A 26,362-nucleotide genomic window follows, 5' to 3' on the forward strand; every position below is an offset into this window, starting at 1 on the left:
ATTTTCTTATATTTTTGTGGAGATGATAGAGGAGTGTTGTCTTGATTTATTTTATTTTATTTTATTTATTTACTTACTTATTTGTTTGTTTGTTTGCTTATTATTATTATTATTATTATTATTTTTGCTGTGGCAACTTCAGTTAAAGGACTTGCCCAAGGTCACAGGAAGTATTAAGTGTCTGAGACCAGATTTAAACTCAGTTCCTCCTGACTTTAGGGCTAGTGCTCTCTCCACTATGCCCCCTTGCTGCCCCTTGTCTCCATTTATAATACAATAAGGTTGTTTAAGGAACTGGCTATACACTTATATTAAATCCAGTATTATTAATACTTATTATTAATATTCAATTCGGTAGAGAATTGTTAATAATGAAAACCAGAGATATATCATTGAAAACGTTCCAACAATGGTTTTTTTCCCAACCATGCCATGCCACAATATGCCCTCTGCTATGACTCTCTCCCCTTCTCATACCCCCTTTTTCTCATTTACACCCCTTTTGAATGCGTTTGTTATTTCATCTTTGAGCCAATCTTCTGGGATCCTTATTCTGGCTTCACTATGCTTGAACTGTTTGTTTCTGGATGTGTACAACATTTTCTCCTTGACCTGGGAGTTCTAGAATTTGACCATAACATTCTGGGGAGTTTTCACCTTGAGATCTACTTCAGAAGGTGATAAATGGATTTTTAATGCCTATTTTACACTTTTGTTATAGAATATTAGGATAGTTTTCTTGATAATTTCTTGAAAGTTTATGTCTAGGCTTTTATTATTAATTTTTAAATGATATCTCCTATATCTATTTTCAAAGTCAGTTATTTTTATTTTTTATCTTTAGAGATTTTTATTTTAAAAACATATGCATAGATAATTTTCAGCATTCACCCTTGCAAAATCTTGTGTTCCAAATTTTCCCTTCCTTCCTTCCTTCTACTCCCTCTCCTAGACATCAAGTAATCCAATATATTCCACTATATGTTAAACGTGTGTAGCTCTGTCTTCCATATTTCTACAATTATGATGCTGCCCAAGAAAAATCAGATAAAAATGAAAAAGAACACAAAATACAAGCAAACAACAGCACAAAAGTGAAAATGCTATGTTGTAATTCACAATCCTCTCTCTAGATGCAGATGTCTTTTTTTAAAGAAGAAACAAGCAAATGAGGTCAAGTGACTTGCCCATGACCACATAGAAAGTATCTGAGACCAGCTTTGAACTTTTAGAAATATAAGCTTTCTTGCTTCTAGACCTGGCACTCTATCCACTAACTGCTCAATATACAAATATATGCGTATATCGGAATATACCATTTTCTAATCTAATATATAATCTAATTACAATACAAATACAAATATATTAATGTATGTATAAAGAGGTATATGTGTGTGTATGAAAATAGTTTTGTTTTTCTCTTAGCCTGGGATTTTTTGGTTTAGATACTATTTTGTATTCTATAATATGTTAGATGTACATATATACACATATGTAGATGAATAAACTTTTATATCAATTATTAGTATAAAATGATAAAAATTAGTATTGTCCTATACAAATTCTGCCTTTTCAAATAAATTTGAAGTTTTCTATTGACCTGTAAGGATCACATTAAAGAATAGACATTAATATTATCTTTAGGAACACAAGTTTGTTAAACTTGTAATTGAGGGATCTACAAAAATGTGCCATAGGATGATCTACCAAAGGGACTTTTAATATTTACTCTGAAGAAAAGAATACTTCAGAAGGATCATGGTAGCTATGTTCAAATATTTCAATCTTGCAGAGAGATTATATTTTCTGTGCTTAGCTCTGGAAGGCAGAACTAGAAATTGAACTCAAACTATTGTTTATAAGTTGTTTGCAAAACAATTTTCATATTTGTAGAAGTAAAATCTTCCAAACAATTTAAACATTTTGCATGAGATAATGAATTTCACATCAGTATGGGTAATAAATAGAAGTATCATAGTCACTAAAGTATTGCAGAGGGGATTTCTTTCCATTTATATATTGTCAGTGGAACAGACTGGGTTACAATATACAGAAGCAAAGAAATAGAATAATTTACTATTTAATAAAATGAAAGATTTCAGTTATTGTGGCAAGAACTCAGGTTTTACAAATATTGCTAAGAACATTGGAAAGCACTAAAGTAGAAACAAGGCATAGACAACTATCTCATATCATATGATAAAAATAAAATAATGGGTGCATAATTTAGAAATAAAAATAAAGGGTGATATAATAAAACAGTCAGTAGAACATGGGGGAGATAGATTTGTAAGTAAGAGAACAAGAGAGGAAAGATTCATATAAGATAAAATGGATAACTTTGATTATATAAAGTTAAAAACAGGAACAAAAGCTTTTGCACAAAGAAAGCAACTGCAGCTAAAATCAGAAAAAAAATCAGGAAATCAAGAGATTAGTAAGTTTCTATTATAAAGTTGCAAAATATGGGCAAATTAAGTCAAACTTACAAAAATAAGAGCCATTTCTCAATTGATAATCAAAAGATATGAGTACGCAATATTTAGAGAAAGAAACCAAGACTAAAAATACCCCTATAAGAAAAACTCCAGAGACAGAGTCAAGACGGAAGAGTATAGGCAGAAACTTGCCCAATCTCTCCCCCAAAGTGCTCCAAGTTCCTTTAAATTATCATTCTAAACAAATTTTAGAGCATCAAAACACTGAAAAAGATGGAGTAGAACACTTTCCAGCTGAAGGCAATTTAGAATGTCAATAGAAAAGTTGGGAGTCTAGCATTCATCCCTGGGTCCAGCCCTTAGGCCCAACCTGGAGGACCTCTGAATCAGCAATATTATTGACTTCCAGACCTCTCAGATCAGAGACACCAAAAGGGAATTGGAAAATCAACAGAAAAGATCTATGGAACAAGAGTGGGAACCTGGCACACAATATCAGTGCAGGTCTAGACATAGCCCCAAATTCAAACAAAGCCCCAGCAATAGCGAGGTGGGACCTCTGAATCTGCAGCAATTCTAGGCTTTTGGACCTCTCTGCCCAGAGACACCAGGGAGGATTCAGAAGATCAATGGCAGGGGTTTGTGGCAATGGGTTGGGAATCCCAGTGCATCTCCAGTCAATGTTTGGTAAAGCCCCAGCCCCAGCCAGCACTCTAGATCTGACAGCAACAGTGGAGATACACTTAACAGCTCCATGGTGGAAAAGAGTGCTTGTGGTAAGATTACTTGAAGGATTTCTGAAAATCATTATAGAAAACCTCTGAATTTTGGTATAATGCACCCTCTACCCTGAAAACAGAGCCCTACTTTACAAAGAGTTAAAAGCAGAGTATTAGGGTAGGGAAATGAGCAGAAAAAAAAGTTTTTGATCATTGAAAATTATTATGGTGACAAGGAGGATCAAAACACACTCAGAAGATTATAACTAAATCAAACTTCCTACATTCAAAACCTCCCAGAAAAATAAGAATTGGGTCCAGGTCATGGAAGAGCTCAAAGGAATTTTGCAAATCAAGTATGAAAGGGAAAGGAAAAACTAAGAGAAGAATTGAAAGAGGTACAAATGGAAATACAAAAAGCTAAAGTGGAGGAGAATGCCTTAAAAAGCAAAACTGGCCAAATGAGAAAGGAGATATACAAGCCAACTCAGGAAAATAATTCCTTAAAAAATAGAATTGAGCAAATGAAAGCTAATGACTTAATGAGAAATCAAGATACAATGAAGAAAAAGAAAAAAAAAATTAGGAAAAAATGTGAAATTTTGGAAAAACATTTGACCTGGAAAATAGATACAAAAGAGAGAATTTTAAAATTCTTGGTCTACCTGAAAATCAAAATTTAAAAAAAAAAGCCTGAATATTGTTTTTCAAGAAATTATCAAGGAAAACTGTCTTTTTATTGTAGAATCAAGGGGTTAAATGGAAATTTAAAGAAATCAAAAATAAGTAAGTAAATAAATAAATAAATAAATAAATAAACAAAAAACAACAAAAACAAAACAAAACAAAACAAAACCAAAACAAAACAAAACAAAAAATTCTCCCAGAAATAGTATAGCCAAATTCTGGAACTCTCAGGTCAAGGCAAAAATATTACAGAAAAATGAAAGTATAGTGGAGTCAAAATCAAGATAACACAAGATATAGTAGATTCTACATTAAAGGACCAGAGGGCGTGAAATATGATGATCTGGAGAGCAATGGAGTTAGTATTGTTATCAAAAATCACCTACCCAGTAAAAGTAAATATAATCCTTTAGAAGAAAAGGTGGTCATTCAAAAAAGAGAGGATTTTCAAGAATGCATGAGAAAAAGATCAGAACTGAATGGAAATTTTGATTTTCAAATGTAGGACTATAGAGAAATATGAGGAGATGATAAGGAGACATCATAAAGGAGTTCATGTTTATCATTTATCTGTTTACATTCCTACATAGGAAGATTATACTTGGAATTCATTAAAATATTCTCATTATTATAGCAATTAGAAGGAGTATACACACACAGACAGAGACAGAGACAGAAACAAAGATAAAGGACATGGGTATAGATTGAATATAAAGATCTAATATCATTTTTTAAAAGATGAAATTAAGGGGTGAGAAAGGTATGCACTAGAAGATAAGGAAGGAGAAAAATGAAATAGTGCAAATTACCTGCCATAAAAAAGAGACAAGAAAAATATTTTACAGTAAAGGGGAAGAGGGAGAGGATATTAATTTCATTAATTAAAATTAATATTATACTGCCCAATTACTGTAAAAATAACTTTTATCATGCATTTTTGAAATTTTGAGTTCCAAATTTTCTCGTTTCCTCCCTCTTCTTGTCCCCTCATTGAAAATGCAAACAATTTGATATAGGATTAATATATATATATTCATGAAAAAAAAATTTTATATTAGCCTTTTTCAAAAAAACTTTCCTCCAATCTGTCACATTGTGAAAGAAAACATAAACCAAAAAATACTTTTAAAAAAGGAAGTGTAAAAAAGTAAATTCAAACTGTGTTTTCATACAACACCTTATCTTTCTCTGCGTATGGATACAATTTTTCATAATAAATCCATCAGAGTTGTCTTGGATCATTTTACTGCTTAGAACAGCTAAATCATTCATATCTGATCATCTTCTAATATTTCTGTTACTTTGTACAAAGTACATTTCACTTCATCTTATGGAAGTCTTTTCAGGTTTCTTCTGAGAATATTCTACTTATCATTTCTTATAGCCTAATATTGTTCCATCATAATCGCTCAGCACAATTTTTTTTCAGCCATTCCCCAAGTGATAAGAATTCTCTTTATTTTCCATTCTTTGCCACCAGAAAAAAAAATGGTTATGTATGTTTCCGTATGTATATACCTGTGAAGGGCAGGAACTTTGGAGAAATATATTTAAGGCTCAGTATGATTGATTTAAACAAGGTGTTAACTCAGTGGAATTGATAATACAATGATTATCTAATTTAGCATGTGAATTCTCCTAGTCCAGTATGACTGATTGCATCTTGCAACAAATAATGATTCCCTCATGATATAATGATTGCTTTATGCTCAGTATGCTGTAAGGATGTAATTGTAATAGAGTACATAAGCTGGAGCTCAAGCTCTGGGACTCAGAGTCATTCCATCTTCATCAGCTTCGTGGTAGCTCTCCTGCTTCCCCTAGGTGAAAAGGTACCCATGGTTTGATAGCACTGGGAACATAATCCCAAATTGTTCTACAGAAGGTAGAATCAGTTCACAACTCCATCAATGGGTATTCAAGTCTCATTTTCCCCATTGTCCTCCAACATTTGTCATTTTCCTTTTCTATCCTATTAGCCAATCAGATAGGTAAGAGGTAGTGATTGAGAATTATTTTAATTTGCATTTCTCCAATCAATAATCACAGAATTTTTTTCATATAACTATTATAGTTAGCATTAATTGTTGCATCTGAAAACATACCTTTTGATCATTTATCAATGGAGGAATGTATATGGTTTTCATAAGTTTGACTCAATATTTTTGAGAATATAAGCCTTTATCAGAGAAGCTTGTCTCATTTTATTTAACATTTCTCTGGGCTATTCCATTCTCTTTTCCTTTTATTCTGCCCATCCTCAAAAGTGGTTTGCTTCTTACTGCCCTCTCCCAAAATCTATCGCCCCTTTTCTTACCTCCTTTTTCCTACTTTCTTTTGAGTAGAATAGATTTCTACACTCAATTGAATGTAAATGCTATTCCTTCTTTGAGCCAATTCTGATGAGAGTAGGGTTCACTTATTTCGCCTTGCATCCCCCATTTTATATGAGATAATTTATTCCATCCTACTTTGCTCATTCCCTTAACCCAAATGCATTCTACTGTCACCCATTAATTGAACTTAATTTAATTTAAATATCATTCTTTCGTATTTAACTCACAACTGTATGTTCCGTTTAAAAGTATTCCTTCTAACTGCCCCATAATGACAAAATTGTTTTTTTATGATTGTATTTTTTTCTATGAAGAATTTCTTTTTTTAATTAATTGTTTTATTTTTTCTGGTTATAGATGTATGCTAACTTTTTAAATACACATTTCTTTACAAATCATGTTAGGAAATAAAAATCAGAACAAAAGGGAAAATACATAAAAGAAAAGAAAAAAAAAAACAATGAATGTATCATGTGTTGATTTACAACCTCCAGAGTTCTCTTTCTAAATGCATTTTCCATCCATAATTTATTGGTATTCCCTTGTATCACTGAAGTGCTCAGAAGCCCCAAGTCTTTCATAATTGATAATCAAGCAATTTTGCTGTTACTATGTACAATGTATTCCTAGTTCTGCTTGTTTTCCTCAGTATCAGTTCATATAAATCTTTCTAGGCCTTTCCAAAAATTGTTTTTCATCATTTGTATAGAAAAAATATTGCATTACTCTTATATTCTATAACTTGTTAACTAATCTCCAATTGATGGACATTTACCCTTTTTTCCATTTCTTTACCACCACAAAAATCTGACATTCAAAACTCTTTTCCCATCTACTTCTCCTTCCTTATAATCAAATTCTCCAGATCATTTAAAATCCACCCACATAAATAAGCAGACATCCTATTTGTTGAACTTCAATATAGCTTTCAAAAATTCTACATGCACTTGCACATTTCAAAAAGGTCAAAGCAAATTGCTAATTAAATTGACACATATTCTGGCTGTCAGAAACCTCAGTTGAATGCAGTCAAGGCCTTGCCATTCTGAAGCAATACCTGGAAGGGATTCATCACAAAAAGAAGTCAGAATTGGGTTGAGATTTCAATGTATTTGGGGGCTATTCATGGAGAATCACTTTGACAAGTTCACATATGGACCCATATTTTAAAAATATCCTCTCTTTCTCTCTAAAAAGAATTACATCAATACAATTATGTATTAGGTCCAGAAACATAACCCCCTCACTTTCAGGCAGCAGTTTCCATTTAGAAATTACACAGAAATTGCAGTTTTTTTTCTGAGAAAATCAAGTTATTAGCATTCCTGAAATCATTTGAAAGAAGGTTTTTGCAAATATATATTAATTTTTGGTATCACCAGAAAGTTGTCACTCCTGAGTCATTTGTTTTTCCAGTATTGTAGCTAATTAGAAAAATCTGCATTATTGAATATTACTAATCCTGAACCAGCATGGTCTAAAACTGGTTTTTCAAAGTTTCCAGGTATACTAACAATAGCTGGCAACTGCCAGACCCTGCTTAAAGGAATGGATTTTTATTGGGTTTATACCCCCATTATGCTTATATATGAATCAAACTTCAAATGTCCAGAAGAGAACTCATTTTCTTTATTCTTTATATTTCTCCTCTTCCAAATTTTTCTATAATTAATTAGAAAATAACATCTTTGGATCATTCAGGTTCAAAATATTGGCATCATGCACAACAATTCAGTCACACTACTCAACATAAATTAATATGATTGGCAAAAGATGAGTTATTTTCTTTCATGTCATCTCTTTCATTCATCATTTCCATATATTATCTAGCTCATAATATGAAGTCTGATTATACCAATACTTTTCTAGTTCCTTTCTTTGCCCACTTCAAACCACTCTATTTGGCTCCCAAAGAGATGTCCCTAAATTACAGGTCTGTGTAAGTCATATTTTTAATAAATCTGTTTTTCCCTATTGAATCCCAGACCAAATATAAAATCCTCTTCTTGGATTTTAAAAGCCCTTGCAACCTGCCTTTCTAACTTTTTAGTCCTCTCACTTTCTGATTTGTCCATGCCCTGATCTATATATAATAACTGAAAAATTCCAATTTTTTTGCCTTTTTATTTACCGGAGACTCTCTCTCCCAACCTCTGCCTTTTGGTATCTCTGACATTCTTAAAAGGCTTCTCAAATCCCATCTTTGGCAAGTATCATTTCTGTCTTCAAAACTTCAAGTGCCTTTTCTTGAGAAGTAAAGCAACTTGAACATGCTCAAATAGTTCAGTTTTGTTTGAGGCAGGACATGAACACAGAGCTCTCTCAAAAATCAGACCTCTATCATACCCTGATATGATTCTCTTGCTACAATCCAAGTTATAGATTGTTAAGTGCCAAGCAATCAATAATTATAGTGGGAGGTAGCTGTGATCATTGAAAGGAGGATTGGATTTAGAGTCAAATGGCCTATGATCTTATTTCAGGTTGGCCCCTTACGTGATTGGTGGATTTAGGTAAAATAACATATGACTAAGAAAAAGAACTTTGGAATTGAAGTAAGATTGTAAGTAATATATTGGCAGAATCCCACTGGGTAATCATGTGAAACTAACTTTCCCACTCTATACCTGAGTTTTCTCATATATCAAATGAGAAGAATCATAAGTTCCCTAATCCTCTCATTGCATTGTTGGAATTATCACTGATGATATTATATGTAAATAAAAGACTTTGTAAAGAGGTAGGAGAACAATTTCTTCAAGTCCATTTTGCCCCATTTGGTGAATAAAATACTCACTATTTAGCACTTTTATCAATGCTTGTTGAACAAAGGAATGAATAGTTTTTAATGGCTATAGAAAAACATTGACTATGTGAAGTATTATTAGTAATAGATAAATGGTAAAAGGATATGAACAACTTTAAGATGGAAAAATTAAAACGGTCTAGTCATATGAAAAAAATGTTCTATATCACAATTGATTAGGGAACTGCAAATTTAGACACCTTTGAGGTGTTTTCAAATTAGTGAAGAAGGCAGAAAAAGATGATAATGAATATTGGAGAGGATGTGGGAAAACTGGAACACTAATACATTGTTGGTGGAGTTGGGAACTGATCCAACACTTCTGGAGAGCAATCTGGAACTATACACAAAGGAATATAAAACTTTCCATAAAACTATCCATACTCTTTGATCCAACAATGTTTCTACTGGGATTATATCCCAAAGAGATCATAAAAATGGAAAAGAATCCACAAATTCAAAAATGTTTGTAGCAGCCTTTTTTGTAGTGGTAACTGGAAACTGAATGGATCATTCTGTTGGATCAGTTGGAGAATGGCTGAGTAAGTTATGGTATGTGGATGTTATGGAATATTATTGTTCGATAAGAAACAATCAGCAGGATGATTTCAGAGAGGCCTGCAGAGACTTACATGAACTGATGCTGAGTGAGGTGAGTAGAACCTGGAGAATATTGTACACAGCAACAAGAAGTTTATATGATTATCAATTCTGACAGATGTGGCTCTTTTTAACAACAAGGCGATTCAGGCCAGTTCCAATGGTTTTATGATGGAGAAAGCCATCTTCACCCAGGGAGAGGACTGAGGGACTGAGTGTGGAACACATCATAGTATTTTCACCTTTTTCTTTAGTGTTTACTTACATTTTTCTTTCTTTCTCATTTTTACCTTTTTGATCTGATTTTTTTCTGCATCATGAAAAGTATGGAAATGTGTATAGAAGTATTGCATATGTTTAAAATATTGGATTACTTGCCATCTAGAGGAGAGGGTGTGAGGAAGGAAGGAGAAAAAAATGGAAGACAAGGTTTTGCAAAGGTGAATATTGAAAATTACCTATGCATATGTATTGAAAATAAAAAGCTTTAATAAAAAAATTTAAAAATAAAAAAAGTATTGGCAGGGTCATTATAGATGTTCAGAGAAGAGAAGGGTTAATGAGGACTGCAGTAGCAAGGAAAAGTTTTCTGAAAGGGGAAAAATGAAGCTGGGTCTTAAAGGATAGATAGATGGAGATGAGTACAGAATACATTCTAGCTTAAGAAAACATCATTCACTCTAAACAGGAAGTGCTCTAAATTTAAATGGAAATATAAGGAAGAAAATGCCTAGAGACCAAAAAAATGTCTATTTTATTTTGTTTCTTTAGCTTGGTAGTTTGGACCATAATTGTTAGAGAGTATTACTATGAAAATGACCAAGTAGATGAGGACAAGCTAAAAAACTGGGCTTTTTCTTCAATCTAGAAAGACTGAAAAATAAAATAAAAGATCAAGAATTTGAGAACAATATCTTGAATAAATATTTAAATATATAAATATTTAGTTTTTTAAATCATTAAAAAAAACACTGTTCTCTATATTGTGGGAACAAATCAAAAATTTAAAAAAAAAAGTCCCCGTCTTAAAAAAATTGGAATTCTACCAAGAGATAGAAGAAAGTATCATGTACATAGATAAATAATTAACAAATATAGTATGTACATTTCATAGCTTATAGCTCTTAATACTTTTGGACAACCTTGGCTATGCAAGTAAAATATGGTATTTTGTGGATCTTGTAAATAAATATCTGCCTCAATTGTAAAGATACACAACACATGCCTGCACATATACTTATATGTAAAGTCCGGACTATCTCCCTGAAGGCCTCAGGAACAGCTGGAGTCAGGATGAGTAAAAGTCCTTGGTCTTTAGGGGAAGAAGTGAAGAAGACAGACAAACTGCCACAGGGTCGCCACCAACCTTTCGCCTCCTCATCCTGTCGAAAAGTGAGTCTGGCTTGTCTCACCCCATCGTCAAATCCCTCCTATGATTATCTGTATATACCAAACATGGAGCCAGCATGAAACAGTGAGAAGGGCCATTTTCCCAAACATATGCTAATAGAATCATTGTCCAATAGGTAATTAGCCTTAAGTGCTCAGTTGTGTGATTCAAGCACACTTTTTAAGAGTTTCAGCCCTTTACACTTCTACACACATTTATACCTGTACATATGTTTATAATAAACATATTTACATGTAAATATATATGTACATATTTACACAAATGTTTCTATTCACACATGTGGATATCTAAAGCCATTATATGAATGTAACCATGCACATATACTTGTGTATTCACATATGAACATGTGTGTGTTTGTACATTGTAGATACATATTGTATATGTGTCTATATGCATATATTTGTAATGATTTTAGACATCTTCAAATACATGTGAAGGCATATATAGGCATGCATGTGCACATGTATCTGTCTGTCCTTCTGCCTCTGTGTGTGTAACATTCATAGATATTGAAATTATGGTTACTTATGCTTCATTTTCAAAAGATAATCAATGACTTCACAGAGATGATACCTTGAATTGTTTAGAACTGGATTTCAATAAGGCATGGATATAACAGATAAATCCTATCTCAGATACTTAAAAGTTTTGTGATGCTAGTCAAGTCACTTAATCAGAACCTAATAGTAGCAACTATTTCACCTGTGAGGATCAGGTGAGATTAAATAAATAAAATGCTTTGCAAATCTTGAAGGGCTTTGTGAACATTACTTTTATCATTATCATCATCATTGCTATCTGACCTTGGGCAATACACCTATGAGTTCCAACTCTCAGGATGCTCATTTCTAAAAGAAGAAGAAAAATAGTAACTCCCTCCTTTTGCTATTAAGAGTATAAGATGGAATAATATGTATATGGTAACAGATGGCTTTAAATTTTATATACATTTAGACCATATTTTGATATGAGCTATTATAAAATAGGTTATTTATGTTGTTTTTTCCTATCACATTATATTATAGAACATAAAGCCTTCTTTAATATATAATATAATGTAATATAGTATAGTATAATAAAGATTGATAAATTTATGTCTATCTATATATTAAATAGATAAATCTATACCAACTTACCTACCTATCTGTCTAGCATTATACATTTTAGGCTGGAGTTTAAACCTGATATTTTACTCTCAAAAATAAAGCTCTCTCTATTAGTTCAGTTTTATCTCTGGCTTATAACTTAATATTCCCAGAGACCTGACTGAGAGGTCCCAGAGAGTTTGAGACTATTAAAGTCACAATGACAATTTTTGTCAAAGATAAGATTTAAATCCAAATCTTCCTGTCTCAAGAGCTAGCTCTTTATCACCTATGCTATAGTAATTTTCTAGGTAACTTAAAGAAAATAAATTTTCACAATAAAAAAAAAATATGAAATACTTTCATAAGCTAAAAGTCTTTTTTCTGAAAAAAAAAATATTCTAAAACTGTAGGAAAAACTAGTATTTACACAGATATATCACTGTAGATAATAGGGTCAGAATCATTATATATTAAGACAAAGAACTCTTCGATGAAAATTCTCATTTATGATTATCTGTCCATCATTTGTCTACCATTAGTCAGCTTAGCTAAATATTCAGAGACTCATCAAGGGGAAAAGATATCATTAAGGAATGATGGGATTTTGGGTCATTGGAACAGATGGATCTGTGTTCATATCTATGATAGTTGGAGAGGTTTCCCACTTTTATCAAAACACTGATCTTTCAAAACATTACTGTTTACACTTTTATGTTGCAAAGTGCTTGAACATATGGTGCATAATCTCATTTGACGTATTATATTCATTACCTTGAAAGGTGGTTGATGCTCCAGATTGAATGGATACAGACAGATTCATGCTGCATAGTTCCTTAATGAATTATTAATGAATATAGATATTTCTGCAAGACAGCTTTCTATAGGCAATGTTAGATTTGAAGTCCCAGGGCCTGAATTTGATTCCCAAATTGAAATATTACACATGAGATTTTGAAGAAGGCATTTTTCCTATGTCTTCTCTCACTTGTAAAAATGTTAGATTAGATAACCTCTGTTCCTTCTTGTTCTAAATCTACCAGTTATGAAGCATGAATAGCTAGCTCCTAGTCTTTACATGTGAAGGTTGGCAGCCGGACCAGATGTTTTCTGGTTATCTTGAGTTGGATACATCAAAATTGTTGATGCCATTTCTTGACTTAGCCATATGACCTCAAGACCAAATATAATTGAAATCTTTAATTTCAGAAAGATCATGACTATTTCATTTTATCTTTTTATAAGATCAAGGCATATAGTATGCCTCAGATTAGAAGTTAAAAAGATCTTGCTTTGAGTCCTACCTCAGACAATTTACCAACTTTGTGACTTTGGGCAAATCATTGACTTCTCTCAGCCTCAGTTTCCTTATCCATTAAATAAGATAATTAAAATTCTTAGGTTCCTTCTAATTCTCTAAATCAATATTCCTACAATACTAGGCCTTAATCACAGAAACTGATTTCTTGATTTATTTTCTTATGTTCCATAGATAATACACAATTTTTGACAATCTTGTACAGAAGATGACACATTTAAAGCAATGTAGAGTTTTTGGAAAGGGTAATAGAATAGTCAGGAGGACTTGAATTTAAGTTTTGCCAGTGATACATATGTACTCTGCTATTTACCTAGTTAATTAAATCTGACTTTCCTCATCTGTGAAATGGGAAGAAAAATAACAAATCATGTTCTATGGAAAACAAATTATAAAACTTTGTGATAATGTCAATTATCATTATCATCATGATATTTTGAACATTAAAATCTGTATAGTTACCCAACAGTAGCCTACTACTTTCCCTGTGCCTGCAAACAGCCTACTGAGAAGTAGGAGTTTGTTTTAATGAATCTTGCCCTGAGTTTAGGAAGGCTTCATCTAAAGAACTACAAGAGATTTGTGCAGTTTGTTTTGTTGCATTTGTTTTAAGCTCTAACACAAGTCATGTATCTGATTTTCCCTGATAAGGGCATATGATAAGTGAGCATCTTATTTCAGGATCATTTTCAGAAATTCAGGTGATGCTTTCTCTTAATAGAAAAGTCAGGATATTAATATGGGTCTCTGCTGGAATGTTTGTCAATGTGAATTCATGAATGTGATAAGTTGTGCTTGGATGACTTCTCTGCTGAACAAAGAAATTTTCCAGAGAAAGAGACAAAGACAAAATGGTTATTTACTCAAAGAAAATGGTAGAAATGTAAGGCGCTATTTCTTTGGAGAAAACAACAACAGCAACAACAAAAAACAACAAAAATAATATGAACTATTATTTCATTATTTTTAGACTTCATTGTAAGAGTTTACTTAGTGGAGAAGGAATATTTATTTGTAGAATCTATTTTCTTCATGAAATACACTTATGATAACCGTCAGGGTCTATTTAATCTAATTTCATTTAGTATAGTAGACAATTAGATTTGAAGTGAGAATGTCTGGGTTCAAATTTTATGTTGCTGTTATTCTTCCCCTTCTTCTTCTCCTTTTATTATTTCTGTTGGTGCTAATAAAATTAGTAATATTTTATAGTCATTCCTAATGTTGCTATCACTATGACTACCTAATTTAATAGTTTTTGAAATTGTTACAATTATTACTGTTACAACAACCACTACTACTATTATAACAACTACTACTACTACTACTACTACTACTACTACTACTACTACTACTACTACTACTACTACTACAACAACAACAACTTCTGTTACTAATACTACTACTACAACAGCTACTACTACTACAACTACTATCATAACAACTCCTCCTGCTCCTACTATTATTTCAATAACAACCACTACTACTATTTCAACTACAAATACTACTACTACTATTACAACAACTATTACTACTATCACAACAACAACTACTACTACTACTATCACCACTGAATTTTATATTTTTTTAAAAACTGTGTTGCTCTCTCAACCAGCCTGGAAATTCATTGGTCACTCATTAGCCTCTTCCCAATATTAATCCCACTGGTGTTTTAGGCTATTCTGTTTCCCACCTAGGCTGATTTGCCTCTCCTTAGACAACCTGGTGAACCTTGAATCCCAGGGTTTTATCATTTTAGTGGTAAATTGAGAATAGTTACCCGGTCAGATTTAATGATTCTGTAGCTAAAAATTCCAAAACTCAAATAAAGCACAAGCTTCTCTCTACCAAATGCAAGTCTTACAGGCTTGCATCACCAAGCCTAGCTAAAGCACTTATATATACATTTTTTTTTATTTTCACAACAATACTATGTATTCTTATTGTTCTTGTTGTTCTTATTATCTTTATTCCAGGTGAAGAAAATGAAATTAAATCACTTGCCAAGGCTTTCATTGTCAGTAATGCAGCAAAATTCATATTAGGTCTTTGGGGGAGTGTATTCCAATGCTAGATGTCTTACCACTTTTTGCCCCTGTTACTTATCATTAATATAACGGTGAGTAATTCACTTCTACTCCGTAGGACTTAGTTTTCTCATTTTTACAAGTAGCTTGGACTGGATGAAGTAAATTTCCTTCTAGGTCAAATCTTTGAAAATGAGATTCTCTGATCTCTAGGCCCTCTGACTTCCAGGATTTGCTCAGATGATGTTAAGCATATACCTGTCACTGCTCTTAGAAGTCAGGACTGTCACTGCAGACTTCTTCATTGTTTTTGTATCAAGATATTGATTAGCTCACATCTAGTATCAGCAGAGTTCTTTCAGGACACTTAGCACCTAAGGGAATGCAAACTTTGCAAACATTAAAATACACATCTTAAAAGATAAAGTTGCTAAGACTTCAGTGAAGCCAGCCATATTAGTGTACCATGAATCAATATCACCTGGATCTGTTTCTTTCCCAAAGAATTTTTAGTAAAATGACTCAATCTCTAGGTGTCAAGGTAAAAAAATAAATAAAAAGCACACTCTTCCCTGCTTCTGTTTTGGCTGCAAGTAATCTATCTTGGGAAAGAGACAGATGCTTTTAAAGGGGCAAAAGAAATGAAACACACGTCCCTTATTCACATATACACATAAAATCTTCCTACTTCTACTTCACTTCCTTTCAAATTAAGAATTTCAAGAACTTGATTGGCCTCCTATCATCCTTTCTTAACATTTTCAAGACTTTCATGACTCCCTCAACCTCACAGGTCATGAACATTTGGCAATTCTGTCACATTGTGAATTCATTTAATTTCCAAACATATACATAAAAACTGACATTTATGTTGTACTTTGAAGTTTACAAAGAGCTTTATAGCCATCTTTTCATGTTATGTTCATTTCAATCTTGTAAATTAGGTACTATATGTTTAAATGCTTAATGTGTGCCAGGTGCTGTGCTAAATACTTTAAATTTAAATACAGAAAAGAGTCTGCATTCTATTAAAAGAATGAAATATATCTAGGAGAGTACTGGCAAGGGAGAGGTATGTTGCCCTGAGAAAACACAGAGTTTGTGATTAGGGCCTTAGAATCACAAATTGACATAGTTTTCCATAAGAAGAATGCTATTGTGATTACTATTTATTTATTTATTTATTTATTTTAAGTTTTTTTTTTTTTTTTTTTTTCAAAACATATACATCTTTACTTTTCTTTTTTTATTTTTTTTTTTTATTTACCAGATATATATGCATGGGTAATTTTACAACATTGACAATTGCCACACCCCTTGTTCCAATTTTTCCCCTCCCTCCCCCTCCCCAGAGTGCAGGTTGACCAATACATGTCAAATATGCTAGAGTATAAATTAAATACAATATATGTATACATGACCAAACAGTTGTTTTGCTATACTAAAAGAATCGGACTTTGAAATAGTGTACAATTAGCCTGTGAAGGAAATCCAAAAGGCAGGCAGACAAAAATAGAGGGATTAGGAATTCTATGTAGTGGTTCATAGTCGTCTCCCAGAGTTCTTTCACTGGCTATAGCTGATTCAGTTCATTATTGCTCTATTGGAGTTGATTTGGTTCATCTCCTTGTTGAAAATGGCCTCGTCCATCAGAACTGATCATTGTATAGTATTGTTGTTGAAGTATACGACAATCTACTGGTCCTGCTCATTTCACTCAGCATCAGTTCGTGTCAGTCTCTCCAGGTCTCTCTGAAATCATCCTGCTGGTCATGTCTTACAGAACAATAATATTCCATAACATTCATATAGCACAATTTATTCAGCCATTCTCTAACTGATGGGCATCCACGTAGTTTCCAGTTTCTAGCCACCACAAAGAGGGCTGTCACAAACATTCTTGCACATACAGGTCCCTTTCCCTTCTATTACTATTTAAATAGTAAAAGATGGAGGATCAAGGGAGAGAAACTATATTGTAATGAGGTAAGAAGATGACTAAATTATAATATAGTATGTTTGAAACTAACTAGAAGTGGTAAACTTTTATCATTCAGAATGCTCCAGGATGGGAACTAAAACAGTACTAGAAAATGAAGGGTAAAATGGGGCAACTCCATGGCAATAACATGGCCAAATATACAAATAAGAAAACTGGAGTTCAAAGAAATTATGTCTTTCGCGTGATAAGATAAATATCAAACATTAGAGGGTAGGTTTTAAAGAAGATTATTCTTGACCTCACATTCAACATTCTTCCAGCTGTATCCTGCTGCAAATACATTTTGGAGTATGTAGTCCATGAAATTCTTTCTAAATCTTAAAACAACATATTTTATTACCTCTTCCATTTGAATTGTTTGTCTTTATAATTGATAATACATCTTACTCTGTGATGGTGACAGAGTTGTACACAGTAATCTCCCAAAACAGAAATTCAATAGCATATGTAGAATGGAGATTTCCAAATACAAATGATAGAGATTATACATCTTACTACCCACGTTTTTATTCCAAATTTTGAGGATCTGGCCTATATGGACTAAGGAGTGAAAGAGAAATAGTTTATTCATCTAAATAAACATTTAATAATAACCTACTACATACACAGTTTATTGAAATAAGTTATTTTCATCAAATTCAAGATAGATACCAGTTTTCTAATGCTTTTAATATTTTTGGATGTCATTTCTCTATTACTCTCTTTTTAATTTGACCATATCAAGAGGACTTTCAGTTCTGAGCACTACATATTAGGAAGGTTATTGAAAATTTGGAGAGAATACATGGAAGTGCAGCCAAGATGAGGGAAATATTCAAGGTCATGAATATAATGATCTATTGAAGCATATGTCATGTTTTACCTGGTAAAGGGAAAAAAGTCTTGAATGATTACCTCATGGAAGAGGGCTCTGGATGGTGAGATTTTGTTGCAAGGATAAGAAGTGGGAGTAATGAGTGGATGTTGAGAATGGATGAATTTAGGGTTGACAAAATAAATCACCTGCTGATAACTGGAATTTTCTAAACAGATAATGAACTTAAGACACAATGAGCCCTCTTTTACTTGGGAGAATTCAAGCAAAGTCATACTGTTGGGCAGATATGCTGAGGAGAGGATTTTTGTCTGCTTACAATTGCATTTACTGAGATGCCAATACTATGGTTGTTTTTATTCTGGATTAAGTCAACTTCCACTGCATAATGAATTCTTAATTTAGTAATAATTGGAAAAGTCAAATATGTATTAAAAATATTTATCGGCCATGAAAACTACTTCCCCTTTCCCCCTGCCTTAGCCAGTTGCAGCTGGGACCTAGAGGGGCAATGATTCCTGAGGAGAGGGACATGGTTGTCCAAAATACAGTTGTTTCTGATATCCATTTTTAATACATATACCCTTTTAAGTTTGTTTCACTACCAACATTTTGGCAGTTTACAATAGTGTTGTGCAAATTAATTCATCTTTCAGTGATCCAGATAACAGAATTGAAAAGCTATTCTAGATCTGCAATTAGGAATAAATAACAACTCCCTACTAGAAGTTTCCTATGTCCATAAATTCAGGTCTCAAACAGGAAAATAATGTAGTTATTTCTGTTACCTTTGGATAATAATCTTTATCTCAACTTATTTTCTATCTATAAGAATTCCCTTTGAGGGCAACATTATTTTCAGTTTAAATACCACAGGAGATCCACATATATCATAAATTAATGAGATACAGGAGGTAGCTTTTTGTGTTTTATGAAAAACAAATCAAAATTCTGTATCATCTCTACTGGAACTACCTCAACAGTCATACTTAGCTTTGGGGTGTATAAGGTGGTTAGGGAACATTAACACCTATGGTAAAAGGGATTCCCAAAGCCTTTCCAGGTCTGCTCACTTGTCATTAGTGGCACCCAACTCTTACCTCTGACTTCAAAAAGCTGTACGATGGGCAGCAGTCAACACCTGGTTAAGCATCTTGAAAGATGGGTTAAACTAGGTTATGGGTAACCAACAGGCTTCACAATTGTTAGTGAGTTAGGGGGATGTCCATCCCAAGCATAGTCTTCATCTGATAGAATTAGTTCCAGTGGCCATGAAGGCAGCCGGAACAAGCATTGCGGAATGTGAAGAACTTGATAAAACACAAAATGTCCTGATTATTCATTCATATCCTAATCCATCACCACTTGTCCTAACTTTATTCTTGCCACTGGACTTTAATAATTAGAAGAGAGAGTTAGGCTGTTGATTTATACAATTCTTCCTCACTTAAAGGCCATTTATATCACCTTGTTTGTGCTATCATTGTTCTTTAAAATAAGGTATGAATATTAACTCACATTTCAGAATTGTGGAGAGCAACTGTCCCTGTGTTAAAGACAACAGTGGGGGCTTACCATTCTAAAGCTAAAGCTCAAAAATTCCCAATCCTATGTTTATTCTCATTGTCTAATTGTTTACTTCTAATGATTACTTCAAATCAAATCAAAGGCATTTACTGACATGATATCATAAGAGTATTTGTTCTAAAATGTTCCACATCTCAGTAATTCAACTTAAGGGCTAATCTTCCACAGTTCACCCAATGACAGTGGTAAGAATGTGCGCACACACAGAGTACATTAATTTAAAAACCTGTGTGTATGTGGGTGAAACATGGAGTCAAGATAATTCACATCTCTTCTATTAGTGACTCCATGATGACCTCATGCTTTAACCCTTGTTTATAATGTTTCTTGTGATAAAATTAATCATCTGGGCTTTTTTATTTTTCCTCTATAGACCCATCCTCAACTGTCAGTACTAGCTATTTCTCAGTTTACAAAATCTCTCTGGTCCCCTGTACTAATGAGGTCTTCTCTCTAACAGTTGTGCTATCACCTACTAGAAAAGTAGCCATGAGATTTTGTGAGAAATAGTAGAGGAAGAGAAAACCTTTCTTTCCCAAAAACCCATGCAAAGAGTTTCCCTAACCTATGTTGACTTTTTCATACACAGATGATACTCTTTTCTGTTGCCACAGAACACAATCTTCAGGTATATTTCCTATAGAAATGGGCTCCAGAGATGGTAAGCTTGCTTTTTAAAGGTCTCCAAGAACATAGTCATTTTTTTTTTTTGCCAGGCAGCATCAAGCTACCTTCTAATTCGAGTAAATATGATCATTAAAAGATTAAAATATAATACTCAAGAAATAAATAGGACCTTATCAAGCATTGATTTAAATTACCTCATTTTCCAGATTGGAAACAGGTAAAGGAAAATTAAGTGAGTTCTTCAAGTTCACAAAAATACTAAGGATCTGGACTGGGAATTTAATCCAAGCGTTCCCCTTTACAACTTCAGTTTTCTATTCAAGAAACCATTTTTCCTCTTTAAGAATAAGAAAGTGTGAATCATCTTTTTCACACATTAATTAAAACCTACACCTCTTTGGCTCCGTTACTTATCTTCTGTGGTTTCATCAGCTGGTCTGTCTGGAAAGAAATAAATATATCTTGAGTACCTAATCAGCTCTTATTCCTCCACTTCAATTCCATCAAACAAAAATCATTTTTAAATGTTTTGTATGTGTCACAGACCATTCTAAATGTGGAAGATATGAAGACACCATACAAAATAAAATGATCTTCCTTTAAGGAGCTTAATTCTATCAGAGAAAATAATACCTACACATCAGTTTGCATGGAAGACGTAATTACCTTAGCTCAATTTTACCTAGTAAATTTAACATGTGAGAAAATAATAATTGCCTTATTCAATGAATCAGATATATTACTTATATATCAATAAGACCTGGGCATTTCAAATTAGGCCATTACTAATAAGAATGGATTGAAGGGCCATTCTTGGCTTGAGGGAATTGAACATGCCCTATGGGGTTTAAATAAACAACCAGGAAGATCATTTGAAATCACAGTTTGAACATCTGGTATCATAGAGCCTCTAAGCCATCCTGAGACAGAATCACTTGGGAAGAAAATAGAGATTAACTCCAGGCAGTAGAGAGAAACCTGCCTCCCCTCTCCTTCTCCTCTATTTCTCCCCTCTCCGGTCAGGAGGACCCATCTCAAATCCAGCTGGAGCTCAAATACAGCAAGTCACTCAGTATTTCTGTGTCTCAGTTTCCTTGTTTGTAAAATTGGGATTCTAATAGTAATTATCCCTCCTGATTTTTCACATCATTGTGGCAACTGCAAAGCATGTAGATTTTAGAAGGTAAATAGCACTTTCAGTCCATAAAAAAGGGAATTTTGTGACTTATGTTTAAAAACTTTATTAAAGTATTCTTTCTTTTTTCTTTTCTTTTGAATGCTTTAGAAAACATATTATTTTCTTCTTCCCCCACTGAGTTTTCTAAGACTCTGAGTTCTCATGGAGAGTCTTCTACATTCATCAACAGAAGTAAAGATGAATAAAGAATCATTTCGATTTAGAATTGATCTTAAGGATATCCCAGTTACCCTACCAGATATTGCTCTCATCACCCTCTAAATATTCGACCTTCTCTATACCTCTGTCTCCCTCCTTCCCTCTCTGTCTCTCTCTATCTCTCTTTCACATGCATACACATGTCAGAGACAAAAAAACAATATGACTGAGGTAATTGTCAATGCCACTGACACAATTTGCTGTGTCTATTTGTCCTGTCTTCTTTTTTTTTTTTTTTTTATTATATATATATATATATATATATATATATATATATATATTTTATAATATTATCCCTTGTATTCATTTTTCCAAATTACCCCCCCTCCCTCTATTCCCTCCCCCCGACGACAGGCAATACCATACATTTTACATGTGTTACAATATAGTCTAAGTACAATACATGTGTGTGAATATCATTTTCTTGTTGCACAATAAACATTAGAATCCGAAGGTACATGCAACCTGGGCAGACAGATATTAGTGCTAACAATTTACATTCCCCTCCCAGTGTTTCTTCTCTGGGTGTATCTACCTCTGTCCATCATTGATCAACTGGAAGTGAGTTGGATCTTCTTTATGTTGAAGATTTCCACTTCCATCAGAATACATCCTCATACAGTATTGTTGTTGAAGTGTACAGTGATCTTCTGGTTCTGCTCATTTCACTCAGCATCAGTTGATTTAAGTCTCTCCAACCCTCTCTGTATTCCTCCTGCTGGTCATTTCTTACCGAGCAATAATATTCCATAAGCTTCATATACCACAATTTACCCAACCATTCTCCAACTGATGGACATCCATTCATCTTCCAGTTTCTAGCTACAACAAAAAGAGCTGCCACAAACATTTTGGCACATATATGTCTCTTTCCGCTCTTTAGTATTTCTTTGGGATATAATCCCAGTAGTAGCGCTGCTGGGTCAAAGGGTATGCACAGTTTGATAACTTTTTGGGCATAATTCCAGATTGCTCTCCAGAATGGCTGGATTCTTTCACAACTCCACCAGCAATGTATTAGTGTCCCAATTTCCCCACATCCCCTCCAACATTTATCATTATTTGTTCCTGTCATCTTAGCCAATCTGACAGGTGTGTAGTGGTATCTCAGAGTGGTCTTAATTTGCATTTCTCTGATCAGTAGTGATTTGGAACACTCTTTCATGTGAGTGGATATAGTTTCAATTTCTTCCTCTGAGAATTGTCTGTTCATATCCCTTGACCATTTATCAATTGGAGAATGGTTCGGTTTCTTATAAATTATGGTCAGTTCTCTATATATTTTGGAAATGAGACCTTTGTCAGAACCTTTGTTTTTAAAAATATTTTCCCAATTTGTTACTTCCCTTCTAATCTTGTTTGCATTAGTATTATTTGTACAGAAACTTTTTAGTTTGATGTAATCAAAATCTTCTATTTTGTGATCAATAATGATCTCTAGTTCTCCTCTGGTCATAAATTCCTTCCTCCTCCACAAGTCTGAGAGGTAGATTATCCTCTGTTCCTCTAATCTATTTATTATCTCCCTCTTTATGCCTAAATCATGGACCCATTTTGATCTTATCTTGGTATATGGTGTTAAGTGTGGATCCATATCTAATTTCTGCCATACTAATTTCCAGTTTTCCCAACAGTTTTTTCCGAATAATGAATTTTTATCCCTAATGTTGGAATCTTTGGGTTTGTCAAAGATTAGATTGCTATAGATGTACCCTTTTTTGTCCTTTGTATCTAATCTGTTCCACTGATCTACCGGCCTATTTCTTAGCCAATACTAAATGGTTTTGGTGACTGCTGCTATATAATATAGCTTTAGATCAGGTACACTTAGACCACCTTCCTCTGACTTTCTTTTCATTAGTTCCCTTGCAATTCTTGACCTTTTATTCTTCCATATGAATTTTGTTGTTATTTTTTCTAGGTCATTAAAATAGTTTCTTGGGAGTCTGATTGGTAGAGCACTAAATAAATAGATTAGTTTGGGGAGTATTGTCATCTTTATTATATTCGCTCGGCCTATCCAAGAGCACTGAATGTCTTTCCAATTATTTAAATCTGATTTTATTTTTGTGGCAAGTGTTTTGTAATTTTTCTCATATAATTCCTGACTTTTCTTTGGTAGATGGATTCCCAAATATTTTATACTCTCAACATTTGTTTGGAATGGAATTTCTCTTTGTATCTCTTGCTGTTGCATTTTGTTAGTGATATATAAAAATGCCGAGGATTTATGTGGATTTATTTTGTATCCTGCCACTTTGCTGAAATTTTGAATTATTTCTAGTAGCTTTTTAGCAGAGTCTTTGGGGTTCTCTAAGTATACCATCATGTCATCTGCAAAAAGTGATAGTTTAATTTCCTCATTTCCTACTCTAATTCCTTGAATCTCTTTCTCGGCTCTTATTGCCGAGGCTAGCGTTTCTAGTACTATATTGAATAGTAATGGTGATAGTGGGCAACCTTGTTTCACTCCTGATCTTACTGGGAAAGGTTGCAGTTTATTTCTATTGCATATTATGTTTACTGACGGTCTTAAATATATACTCCTGATTATTCTAAGGAATAGTCCATTTATTCCTATACTCTCAAGAGTTTTTAGTAGGAATGGATGTTGGATTTTGTCAAATGCTTTTTCTGCATCTATTGAGATGATCATATGGTTCTTATTAATTTGATTATTAATATGGTCAATTATATTAATAGTTTTCCTAATATTAAACCAGCCCTGCATTCCTGGAATAAATCCTACTTGATCATAGTGTATTATCTTGGAGATGATTTTCTGAAGTCTTTTTGCTAATATCTTATTTAAGATTTTAGCATCAATATTCATTAAGGAGATTGGTCTATAATTTTCTTTCTCAGTTTTCGATCTACCAGGTTTAGGTATCAGTACCATGTCTGTGTCATAAAAGGAATTTGGTAGGACTCCTTCATCCCCTATTTTTTCAAATAATTTATATAACATTGGGGCTAATTGTTCTTTAAATGTTTGGTAGAATTCACATGTGAATCCATCTGGCCCTGGGGATTTTTTCCTGGGGAGTTGATTAATAGCTTGTTCTATTTCTTTTTCTGAAATGGGACTATTTAAGCAATTTATCTCCTCCTCTGTTAATCTAGGGAGCCTATATTTTTGGAGGAAGTCATCCATTTCACTTAAGTTATCAAATTTATTGGCATAAAGTTGGGCAAAGTAACTCCTTATTATTTCTCTAATTTCCTCTTCATTGGTGGAAAGATCCCCCTTTTCATTTGTAAGACTATCAATTTGATTTTCCTCTTTCTTTTTTTTTGATCAAATTTACCAAAGGTTTATCTATTTTATTGGCTTTTTCATAAAACCAACTCTTGGTTTTATTTATTAATTCAATGGTTTTTTTACTTTCAATTTTATTGATTTCTCCTTTTAATTTTTGTATTTCGAGTTTAATTTTTGGTTGGGGGTTTATAATTTGGTCTTTTTCTAGCCTTTTAAGTTGTAAGCCCAATTCGTTAATCTTCTCTTTCTCAATTTCTTCAAATAAGCCTCTAAAGATATAAAATTTCCCCTTATTACCGCTTTAGCTGCATCCCAAAGATTTTGATATGATGTCTCATCATTATCATTATCTTGGGTGAAATTGTTAATTGTTTCTATAATTTGCTCTTTCACCCAGTCATTCTTTAAGATGAGATTATTCAGTTTCCAATTACTTTTTGGTCTATTTACCCCTAACTTTTTACTGAATGTAGCTTTTATTGCATTGTGATCTGAGAAGAAGGCATTTATTATTTCTGCCTTCCTACATTTAATTTTGAGATCTTTATGTCCTAGTATATGGTCAATTTTTGTATAGGATCCATGGACTGCTGAGAAGAAAGTATATTCCTTCCTATTGCCATTCAGTTTTCTCCAAAGGTCTATCATACCTAGTTTTTCTAATGTTCTATTTACTTTTTTAATTTCTTTCTTGTTTGTTTTGTGGTTTGATTTGTCTAAATCTGAGAGTGCAAGGTTGAGATCTCCCACTATTATAGTTTTACTGTCTATTTCTTCTTGCAGTTCTCTTAACTTTTCCTTTAGAAAGTTAGATGCTATACCACTTGGTGCATATATGTTTAGTATTGATATGGCTTCATTATTTATGCTACCTTTCAGCAGGATATAGTTTCCTTCCTTATCTTTTTTAACGAGATCTACTTCTGCTTTTGCTTGATCTGAGATAAGGATAGCTACCCCTGCTTTTTTGGCTTTACCTGAAGCACAATAGGCTCTGTTCCAACCTTTTACCTTTACTCTGTATGTATCTCCCTGCTTTAAGTGTGTTTCCTGTAGGCAACATATTGTAGGGTTCTGCTTTTTGATCCAATCTACTATCCGTCTCCGTTTGATGGGATCGTTCATCCCATTTACATTTACAGTTAAAATTACTAATTCTGTATTTCCTGCCATCGTATTATCCCCAGATTATGCTTTTTTCCCCTTGACCCCCCTGATCCCCCTCCCCGATATTTAATTTACAGACC

Source organism: Sminthopsis crassicaudata, chromosome 2 (assembly GCF_048593235.1).
Source record: "Sminthopsis crassicaudata isolate SCR6 chromosome 2, ASM4859323v1, whole genome shotgun sequence".
In the NCBI taxonomy this organism is placed as follows: domain Eukaryota; kingdom Metazoa; phylum Chordata; class Mammalia; order Dasyuromorphia; family Dasyuridae; genus Sminthopsis; species Sminthopsis crassicaudata.